Source organism: Nycticebus coucang, chromosome 13 (assembly GCF_027406575.1).
Source record: "Nycticebus coucang isolate mNycCou1 chromosome 13, mNycCou1.pri, whole genome shotgun sequence".
Taxonomy (NCBI): domain Eukaryota; kingdom Metazoa; phylum Chordata; class Mammalia; order Primates; family Lorisidae; genus Nycticebus; species Nycticebus coucang.
This window is the reverse complement of record NC_069792.1, coordinates 50,583,771-50,595,433: the sequence shown is the minus strand read 5'-3', so window position 1 is coordinate 50,595,433 and position 11,663 is coordinate 50,583,771.

Below are 11,663 nucleotides of genomic sequence, written 5' to 3'. Positions count from 1 at the left end.
CTTGCCTGGTTCCAGATCTAAGTGGAAATGATTCCAATTTAAGTCCATTCAATATGATATTGGCTGTGGGTTTGCTGTAGATGGCCTCTATCAGTTTAAGAAATGTCCCTTCTATACCAATTTTCTTAAGTGTTCTAATCATGAATGGATGTTGGATGTTATCAAAAGCTTTTTCTGCATCGAATGAGAGAATCGTATGGTCTTTGTTTTTTAATTTGTTTATGTGCTGGATTACATTTATAGATTTACGTATATTGAAGCAGCCTTGAGACCCTGGGATAAAACCGACTTGGTCATGATGTATGATTTGTTTGATATGTTGCTGGATTCTGTTTGTTAGAATCTTGTTGAATATTTTTGCATCTATATTCATTAGTGATATCGGTCTATAATTTTCTTTTCTTGTTGGGTCTTTTCCTGGTTTGGGGATCAGGGCGATGTTCGCTTCATTGAATGTGTTGGGTAGTCTTCCTTCTTTTTCTACCTTTTGGAACAGGTTGAGTAGTATAGGTACTAGTTCGTCTTTAAAGGTTTGGTAGAATTCTGATGTGAAACCATCTCGTCCCGGGCTTTTCTTTTTGGGGAGATTTTGTGTGGTTGATGATATTTCTGAACTTGATGTGGGCCTGTTCAACATTTCCAGTTGTTTTTGATTAAATCTTGGAAGGGGACGTGTTTCCAAGTAACGGTCGATTTCCTTCAGATTTTCGTATTTCTGAGAGTATAGTTTCTGGTAATATTCATGAAGGATTTTTTGGATTTCTGAGGAGTCTGTTGTTATTTCATCTTTGTTATTTCTGATTGATGAGATTAGAGATTTTACTCTTTTTTTCCTGATTAGGTTGGCCAAAGGTTTATCTATTTTGTTGACCTTTTAAAAAAAGCAGCTTTTTGATTTGTTGATCTGTTGTATTATTCTTTTGTTTTCAATTTCATTTAGTTCTGCTCTGATTTTGGTTATTTCTTTTCTTTTACTGGATTTGGGGTTGTGCTGTTCTTCCATTTCCAGTCTCTTGAGATGTCCCATTAAGTTGCTTACTTCCTCTTTTTCCGTTCTCCTGAGGAAGGCTGGCAGTGCTATAAATTTCCCTCGTACAACTGCCTTTGCTGTGTCCCAGAGGTTCTGATAGTTCGTGTCTTCATTGTCGTTTTGTTCCAGAAATTTGGCAATTTCCTTCTTGATCTCGTCTCTGACCCAGCTATCATTCAGCATAAGGGTTATTTAACTTCCATGTTTTTGTATGTGTATGCAGATTCCTGTTGTTACTCATCTCAAGTTTTATTCCATGATGGTCCGAGAAGATGCATGGAATAATTTCTATTCCTTTAAATTTGCTGAGGTTGGACTTGTGACCTAAGATGTGATCGATTCTGGAGTAAGTTCCGTGGGCTGATGAGAAGTATGTGTATTCAGTTTTGTTGGGATGAAATGTTCTGTAGATGTCAGCTAAATCTAAATGCTGGATGGTTAGATTTAAATCTAGAATTTCTTTACTCAGCTTTTTGTTGGAGGATCGATCCAGCACTGCCAAAGGAGTGTTAAAATCTCCGACTATTATAGAGTTGGAGGAAATCAAGTTGCTCATGTCTGTTAGAGTTTCTCTTATAAACTGAGGTGCATTCTGGTTGGGTGCATAGATATTAATAATTGAAATCTCATCATATTGAGTCTTACCCTTAACAAATATGAGGTGACCATTTTTGTCCTTCCTTACTTTTGTTGGTTTAAAGCCTATTGTGTCCGCAAATAAAATCGCAACTCCTGCTTTTTTCTGGATACCATTTGCCTGAAATATGGATGACCATCCTTTCACCCTGAGTCTGTATTTGTCTCTTAAGTTAAGCTGTGACTCTTGTATGCAACAAATGTCTGGCCTGAGTTTTTGTATCCAGTCAGCTAACCTATGTCTCTTTAGAGGGCAGTTTAAGCCATTCACATTAATGGAGAGCATTGATAAGTTTGGTGAAATTTGGGGTATTGAGTTTTTTGAAAGTCCAGTGGGCATTTTTAATCCTTTTGCCATTGTGGAAGTTAGAGTTTGATCAGAAGTTTCTGAGTGAGTTTACTTTTGTAGTAGAGGATTGGGTTCGTTATTATGGAGGATCGGTCTGAGAATATCCTGAAGAGCTGGTTTAGTTATGGCAAATTTCTTTAGCATATGTATGTCATTAAAGTATTTAATTTCTCTGTCGTAAATGAAACTCAGTTTAGCTGGGTACAAGATTCGGGGTTGAAAGTTATTTTGCTTGAGGAGATTAAACGTTGATGACCACCCTCGTCTGGCTTGAAAAGTTTCAGCAGAGAGATCTGCAGTCATTCTAATGTTCTTCCCTTGGAAGGTGATAGATTTCTTTCTCCTGGCAGCTTTGAGAATTTTCTCCTTCATATTAACTTTAGTGAAGTTAATTATGATATGCCTGGGGGATGTCTCATTGGGGTTGAGTCATGCTGGGGTTCTGAAGCTGTCTGCTCTCTGAATTTCAGAATCTCTAGGCGTGTCTGGAAAATTCTCTTTCATAATTTCATGCAGAAGGGCCTCTGCGCCCAGTGAGGCCACTTCATCTGTTTCAGGAATTCCTATGGGACGCATATTTGCCTTCTTCGAGTTATGTCATAGCTCTCTGAGTGAGTGATCCATTTTTGCTCTCCATTTCTCTTCCTCTTTGAGAGTTTGGGCGCGTTCAAATGCTTTATCTTCGATGTCGGAGATCCTTTCTTCTGCTTGGTCCATTCTGTTACTAAGGGATTCCACTGTATTTTTCATATCTTTGAGGGCTGCAAATTCTTGTTTCAGTGTGTCTAAGTCTTTCGTGGTTTTGTCCTTAAATTCGTTAAATTCTTGAGACAGCTTTTGAATTTCTCCACGAATTCCTAATTCCATTTTGTTAATCTTGTTTGCCATCCAGATTCTGAATTCGATTTCTGACATCTCAGCCAGTTGTTTGTGAATGGGATCTTCAATTACATCTGCTGTATCTTTCCTTGGGCGGGGGGGGTTGATCTATTCTGGTCATTCATGTTACCAGAGTTTTTCCGCTGATTCCACCCCATGATTGTTTTACTCCCTTTGATTTTCCTCTGGTGTTTTGTCGAGGACCCGTACAGTGCTGTGGCCTGAGAAACTGGGGCCCTGTTTGTTGTAGAGGGGCTAAGTGTTTCTGACTTGTTTTCAGCTGGTTTCTATGTGACCCTAGTGAGACAGTTACTCTGGGTTGAAGTCTCAGCTGTGGAGAAATACCAGCAATTAAGTCACCCCACCCACCACAGGCAACAAATGGAAAAGGAAAATCAAACCTTCCTACAACCGCACACCCAGGGCACCACCTGGATAGTCCGCAGGTGAGTGACTCAGTTCAAAAGGTCCAAGTCAATTGTCTCAGTCAGCAGCTGCCTCGGGTGGGAGAGTTCAAGAGGTCCCTGGGAACTGGGTCACAGGGGTCTGGTGGCTGCTCTAAAAGGCTTGCTCCAGTGCTGCGTGGAGTCAGGAAGAGCCACCAGTAAATAGATCAGTCTGGGAAGAATGATGCCTCCTTCCCCACCTTGCAGCTCTGTCACACCCAGTCTCTGCTAGCCAGACAGGGCTGTGACCCAGTCAGTTGTCTGCAGTAAGCAGATACTCCAGGGGTTTGCACCTGCCTAAGTCACAGGGTAGTCTATGTCTGCTCGACTAGGCCGCTATTCTCTGTCTTTATCCAGTGGGGAGTGGTGTGGCCTGTCAACCTCGGGCGCTTGATGGAGGCTGGAGGTGTTCACTCAGTTCCAGCCCTACCCTTGGTTTATGTTACTGGGTGAAGGGAACAACCCCGTGGGAGTTTGTTTCTGACCTTGCCAGATTCCTCTGCGGAGGAGAGGCTGATTTGAGTTCCCAGAACCTGTGTCTCAGGCCCTGTCTTTAGTCCTGCGGGTTTGTATTCGCAGCACGATCAGTTGTTGGCTGTAGCCTCTTGGCCTCCTTTGTCTATGGGCTGGTGATCCCCTATGGGCCAGGTGCGTCTTAGGCTCAGTAGAGCAGTTCTCTGGATCAGCCCCACCCTAGGAGTTTCCCGGCTCTGCGGGTGTGTTTTCTAGTCCCCGTGTTCCACCCAGGTCGGTACCGTCTCAGGAAAACCCTTTATTCACGGGGCCTGTGTTTCAGTCCCAGGTCCGTTCCATGGTGGTTGCCATCTGAGAAGATGCTCGGCTTCATCTGGTTGCCCAGGAAGACAGGAGGAGAGGCTATGGGATATCTGAGGGTGGGCCTTGTTATTGCTGAAGATGGCTGTTGCTCTGCACCTCGGGGCACCACCGCTCCAGTCTAATTCCCTCTCAGCCGACCGTTGTCTTCTCGCTCCTTTGCTACAGTGTCAGCACTGGCCAGCTGCAGTCCAGGTCCTGTCTATACCTCTTGAGAGTTCAGCCAAGAATCTGGACTCCTGAGGGGACAGGTCTCCAGATCATGGAGTGAGAGTGGAGGGGGGTGTTAGGAGCTCAGGGTTACAGGTCATAACACCAAGCTCATTGAGTCCAAATGAACAAATAAACAGATACAAAGGTTACCAGGCACATGGGCCCATAGATGCAGAGATAGACGGAAACACATAAACATAAAAGCAATAGCCAAAACAACAGCAATATAAGAACAACTGCAATACAAACAGTGATAATCGTAAAATAATTGAAAGAAAAGGAAAAAAAGAAGACAGAAAAAAGTGGTGTTAGAAGGAATGTTAAGTGAGAAGAAAGAAGAAATTAAAATTAGAAGACATAGAAATAAAAAATATATCTATATAAAATGTAATAATAAAAAATTATCGAAATCTCCTCTAAGGAAATGGTGAGGAAAAAATCAGACAAAAAGAAAACAACAGCAAAAAAACAAACAAACAAAGAAAAAACCCCATGAAAACCAAAAAAAAAAAAAAAAAGGCACCAACTGCAAAAATATTCTTGTGGTAGAAATATACCTATAAGTATCTATATGTCTGCTGTAGAGATCAACTTTCGTAGGAATATATTCATACTGCAATATACTTTCTGGACACCAGGTGGCGCTGCGGGTAGTTTTGAGACTTATACCTGGTTTATAGTTTATACCGTTACCATGGTAACCACCTTCCAGGGCCGATCGCCATTTTGGAGTTTCTGTAAAAGTTTGTCGCCTAAGAATTGTGCAACCTCGGCTGTTCTCCTCCGGACAGCACTTGCGACCGACCCTCCCACTCAGCGCAGGTGTCCACGCTTCCTAAGTCCCTCCAGTCTGCTCCCAGGTTCCCCCGCAAACTGGCGACTTTGCAATCAGCCATAAGGGGAGTGGTGCTGAGTTCGCGCGGTGTCTCCCGTAGCTGGTTCCCGGGGCTTCAGCAGCCAAAACCGGTCCGCGCCTTCAGTTGCTCCGCGGCCCCAGAAGCCAAAGCCAGGTCCTAGGCTTCTCGCCGTTCCGCGGTTGGAGCGCTTGTGGGATTTATTCTGAGTTTTATGATTTAGAGTTTTGGATGGGTGGCCGCCAGTTCGCTGCGCAGTCTGAACTGCCAGCCCCTTCCAACACCTGTGGGAAAGGTGCCCGCCCTTTTGGGTAGTTCAAAATGTCTGTTTCCCGGGCAGGATCCCTTCCCTTCAATTATCCAACAGTTTGCCCAGCTCCCTGCGGTTTTGAGTGGCTCTCCTTTCGGATGCCTCCCTCAGTTCAGGATTAATTACTTGTCAATTGGATTTTGTCAGCATTTACAAGCTGCTGACCTCCGTGGGGGAGGGGCCTGCTGGCCAGTACGGCCTAGCAGGGAAGATTCTCTACAACAGAGTGTGTGATTTTAAATTACCCCTCATATATAGCAAACTGCCAGTTCGCTGGGCTTCTCCAGCTGTCTGTCCACTCCAATAATCCACACACAGGGAAGGTCCAGACTGCCTTTCCTCTCACCTGGTGGCTTGGGAGAGGTGGGCTACACGTCCGTCCTGTCCGCCATCATGCTCCGCCTCCTGGACCCACTGAATGCTTTTAATTGGCTTGTCAAAGATTAAATAACGGTAAGTAGCTGGATTCATCTCTTGCTTCTCTATTCTGTTCCAGACATCTACTTCTCTGTTTTTGTGCCAGTACCATACTGTTTTCATCAGTATCGATTTGTAGTATAGTCTGAGGTCTGGTAGCGTGATTCCTCCTGCTGTGTTTTTATTTTTGAGTAATGTCTTGGCTATTTGAGGTTTTTTCTGATTCCATATAAAACGAAGAATTATTTTTTCAAGATCTTTAAAGTATGACAGTGGAGCTTTAATGGGGATTGCGTTGAAATTATATATTGCTTTGGGTAGTATGGACATTTTAACAATGTTGATTCTTCCCAACCATGAGCCTGGTATATTTTTCCATTTGTTAACATTCTCAGCTATCTCCTTTCTTAGACTTTCATAGTTCTCTTTATATAGATCTTTCACGTCCTTTGTTAGATAAACTCCCAAGTATTTCATCTTCTCTGGCACTACTGTGAATGGGATAGAGTCCTTAATTGTTTTTTCAACTTGACTATTGTTGGTGTATATAAAGGCTACCGATTTATGAATGTTGATTTTGTAACCTGAGACACTGCTGTATTCCTTAATCACTTCTAAGAGTTTTGTAGTAGAGTCCCTAGTATTTTCCAGATATACAATCATATCATCTGCGAAAAGTGAAAGTTTGATCTCTTCTGACCCTATGTGGATACCCTTGATCGCCTTTTCTTCCCTAATGGCAATGGCTAAAACTTCCATTGCAATGTTAAAGAGCAATGGAGACCATGGGCAGCCTTGCCTGGTTCCAGATCTAAGTGGAAATGATTCCAATTTAAGTCCATTCAATATGATATTGGCTGTGGGTTTGCTGTAGATGGCCTCTATCAGTTTAAGAAATGTCCCTTCTATACCAATTTTCTTAAGTGTTCTAATCATGAATGGATGTTGGATGTTATCAAAAGCTTTTTCTGCATCGAATGAGAGAATCATATGGTCTTTGTTTTTTAATTTGTTTATGTGCTGGATTACATTTATAGATTTACGTATATTGAAGCAGCCTTGAGACCCTGGGATAAAACCGACTTGGTCATGATGTATGATTTGTTTGATATGTTGCTGGATACTGTTTGTTAGAATCTTGTTGAATATTTTTGCATCTATATTCATTAGTGATATCGGTCTATAATTTTCTTTTCTTGTTGGGTCTTTTCCTGGTTTGGGGATCAGGGTGATGTTCGCTTCATAGAATGTGTTGGGTAGTCTTCCTTCTTTTTCTACCTTTTGGAACAGGTTGAGTAGTATAGGTACTAGTTCGTCTTTAAAGGTTTGGTAGAATTCTGATGTGAAACCATCTGGTCCCGGGCTTTTCTTTTTGGGGAGATTTTGTGTGGTTGATGATATTTCTGAACTTGATGTGGGCCTGTTCAACATTTCCAGTTGTTTTTGATTAAATCTTGGAAGGGGACGTGTTTCCAAGTAACGGTCGATTTCCTTCAGATTTTCGTATTTCTGAGAGTATAGTTTCTGGTAATATTCATGAAGGATTTTTTGGATTTCTGAGGAGTCTGTTGTTATTTCATCTTTGTTATTTCTGATTGATGAGATTAGAGATTTTACTCTTTTTTTCCTGATTAGGTTGGCCAAAGGTTTATCTATTTTGTTGACCTTTTAAAAAAAGCAGCTTTTTGATTTGTTGATCTGTTGTATTATTCTTTTGTTTTCAATTTCATTTAGTTCTGCTCTGATTTTGGTTATTTCTTTTCTTTTACTGGATTTGGGGTTGTGCTGTTCTTCCATTTCCAGTCTCTTGAGATGTCCCATTAAGTTGCTTACTTCCTCTTTTTCCGTTCTCCTGAGGAAGGCTGGCAGTGCTATAAATTTCCCTCGTAGAACTGCCTTTGCTGTGTCCCAGAGGTTCTGATAGTTCGTGTCTTCATTGTCGTTTTGTTCCAGAAATTTGGCAATTTCCTTCTTGATCTCGTCTCTGACCCAGCTATCATTCAGCATAAGGGTTATTTAACTTCCATGTTTTTGTATGTGTATGCAGATTCCTGTTGTTACTCATCTCAAGTTTTATTCCATGATGGTCCGAGAAGATGCATGGAATAATTTCTATTCCTTTAAATTTGCTGAGGTTGGACTTGTGACCTAAGATGTGATCGATTCTGGAGTAAGTTCCGTGGGCTGATGAGAAGTATGTGTATTCAGTTTTGTTGGGATGAAATGTTCTGTAGATGTCAGCTAAATCTAAATGCTGGATGGTTAGATTTAAATCTAGAATTTCTTTACTCAGCTTTTTGTTGGAGGATCGATCCAGCACTGCCAAAGGAGTGTTAAAATCTCCGACTATTATAGAGTTGGAGGAAATCAAGTTGCTCATGTCTGTTAGAGTTTCTCTTATAAACTGAGGTGCATTCTGGTTGGGTGCATAGATATTAATAATTGAAATCTCATCATATTGAGTCTTACCCTTAACAAATATGAGGTGACCATTTTTGTCCTTCCTTACTTTTGTTGGTTTAAAGCCTATTGTGTCCGCAAATAAAATCGCAACTCCTGCTTTTTTCTGGATACCATTTGCCTGAAATATGGATGACCATCCTTTCACCCTGAGTCTGTATTTGTCTCTTAAGTTAAGCTGTGACTCTTGTATGCAACAAATGTCTGGCCTGAGTTTTTGTATCCAGTCAGCTAACCTATGTCTCTTTAGAGGGCAGTTTAAGCCATTCACATTAATGGAGAGCATTGATAAGTTTGGTGAAATTTGGGGTATTGAGTTTTTTGAAAGTCCAGTGGGCATTTTTAATCCTTTTGCCATTGTGGAAGTTAGAGTTTGATCAGAAGTTTCTGAGTGAGTTTACTTTTGTAGTAGAGGATTGGGTTCGTTATTATGGAGGATAGGTCTGAGAATATCCTGAAGAGCTGGTTTAGTTATGGCAAATTTCTTTAGCATATGTATGTCATTAAAGTATTTAATTTCTCTGTCGTAAATGAAAGTCAGTTTAGCTGGGTACAAGATTCGGGGTTGAAAGTTATTTTGCTTGAGGAGATTAAACGTTGATGACCACCCTCGTCTGGCTTGAAAAGTTTCAGCAGAGAGATCTGCAGTCATTCTAATGTTCTTCCCTTGGAAGGTGATAGATTTCTTTCTCCTGGCAGCTTTGAGAATTTTCTCCTTCATATTAACTTTAGTGAAGTTAATTATGATATGCCTGGGGGATGTCTCATTGGGGTTGAGTCATGCTGGGGTTCTGAAGCTGTCTGCTCTCTGAATTTCAGAATCTCTAGGCGTGTCTGGAAAATTCTCTTTCATAATTTCATGCAGAAGGGCCTCTGCGCCCAGTGAGGCCACTTCATCTGTTTCAGGAATTCCTATGGGACGCATATTTGCCTTCTTCGAGTTATGTCATAGCTCTCTGAGTGAGTGATCTATTTTTGCTCTCCATTTCTCTTCCTCTTTGAGAGTTTGGGCGCGTTCAAATGCTTTATCTTCGATGTCGGAGATCCTTTCTTCTGCTTGGTCCATTCTGTTACTAAGGGATTCCACTGTATTTTTCATATCTTTGAGGGCTGCAAATTCTTGTTTCAGTGTGTCTAAGTCTTTCGTGGTTTTGTCCTTAAATTCGTTAAATTCTTGAGACAGCTTTTGAATTTCTCCACGAATTCCTAATTCCATTTTGTTAATCTTGTTTGCCATCCAGATTCTGAATTCGATTTCTGACATCTCAGCCAGTTGTTTGTGAATGGGATCTTCAATTACATCTGCTGTATCTTTCCTTGGGCGGGGGGGTTGATCTATTCTGGTCATTCATGTTACCAGAGTTTTTCCGCTGATTCCACCCCATGATTGTTTTACTCCCTTTGATTTTCCTCTGGTGTTTTGTCGAGGACCCGTACAGTGCTGTGGCCTGAGAAACTGGGGCCCTGTTTGTTGTAGAGGGGCTAAGTGTTTCTGACTTGTTTTCAGCTGGTTTCTATGTGACCCTAGTGAGACAGTTACTCTGGGTTGAAGTCTCAGCTGTGGAGAAATACCAGCAATTAAGTCACCCCACCCACCACAGGCAACAAATGGAAAAGGAAAATCAAACCTTCCTACAACCGCACACCCAGGGCACCACCTGGATAGTCCGCAGGTGAGTGACTCAGTTCAAAAGGTCCAAGTCAATTGTCTCAGTCAGCAGCTGCCTCGGGTGGGAGAGTTCAAGAGGTCCCTGGGAACTGGGTCACAGGGGTCTGGTGGCTGCTCTAAAAGGCTTGCTCCAGTGCTGCGTGGAGTCAGGAAGAGCCACCAGTAAATAGATCAGTCTGGGAAGAATGATGCCTCCTTCCCCACCTTGCAGCTCTGTCACACCCAGTCTCTGCTAGCCAGACAGGGCTGTGACCCAGTCAGTTGTCTGCAGTAAGCAGATACTCCAGGGGTTTGCACCTGCCTAAGTCACAGGGTAGTCTATGTCTGCTCGACTAGGCCGCTATTCTCTGTCTTTATCCAGTGGGGAGTGGTGTGGCCTGTCAACCTCGGGCGCTTGATGGAGGCTGGAGGTGTTCACTCAGTTCCAGCCCTACCCTTGGTTTATGTTACTGGGTGAAGGGAACAACCCCGTGGGAGTTTGTTTCTGACCTTGCCAGATTCCTCTGCGGAGGAGAGGCTGATTTGAGTTCCCAGAACCTGTGTCTCAGGCCCTGTCTTTAGTCCTGCGGGTTTGTATTCGCAGCACGATCAGTTGTTGGCTGTAGCCTCTTGGCCTCCTTTGTCTATGGGCTGGTGATCCCCTATGGGCCAGGTGCGTCTTAGGCTCAGTAGAGCAGTTCTCTGGATCAGCCCCACCCTAGGAGTTTCCCGGCTCTGCGGGTGTGTTTTCTAGTCCCCGTGTTCCACCCAGGTCGGTACCGTCTCAGGAAAACCCTTTATTCACGGGGCCTGTGTTTCAGTCCCAGGTCCGTTCCATGGTGGTTGCCATCTGAGAAGATGCTCGGCCTCATCTGGTTGCCCAGGAAGACAGGAGGAGAGGCTATGGGATATCTGAGGGTGGGCCTTGTTATTGCTGAAGATGGCTGTTGCTCTGCACCTCGGGGCACCACCGCTCCAGTCTAATTCCCTCTCAGCCGAGCGTTGTCTTCTCGCTCCTTTGCTACAGTGTCAGCACTGGCCAGCTGCAGTCCAGGTCCTGTCTATACCTCTTGAGAGTTCAGCCAAGAATCTGGACTCCTGAGGGGACAGGTCTCCAGATCATGGAGTGAGAGTGGAGGGGGGTGTTAGGAGCTCAGGGTTACAGGTCATAACACCAAGCTCATTGAGTCCAAATGAACAAATAAACAGATACAAAGGTTACCAGGCACATGGGCCCATAGATGCAGAGATAGACGGAAACACATAAACATAAAAGCAATAGCCAAAACAACAGCAATATAAGAACAACTGCAATACAAACAGTGATAATCCTAAAATAATTGAAAGAAAAGGAAAAAAAGAAGACAGAAAAAAGTGGTGTTAGAAGGAATGTTAAGTGAGAAGAAAGAAGAAATTAAAATTAGAAGACATAGAAATAAAAAATATATCTATATAAAATGTAATAATAAAAAATTATCGAAATCTCCTCTAAGGAAATGGTGAGGAAAAAATCAGACAAAAAGAAAACAACAGCAAAAAAACAAACAAACAAACAAAAAACCCCATGAAAACCAAAAAAAAAAAAAA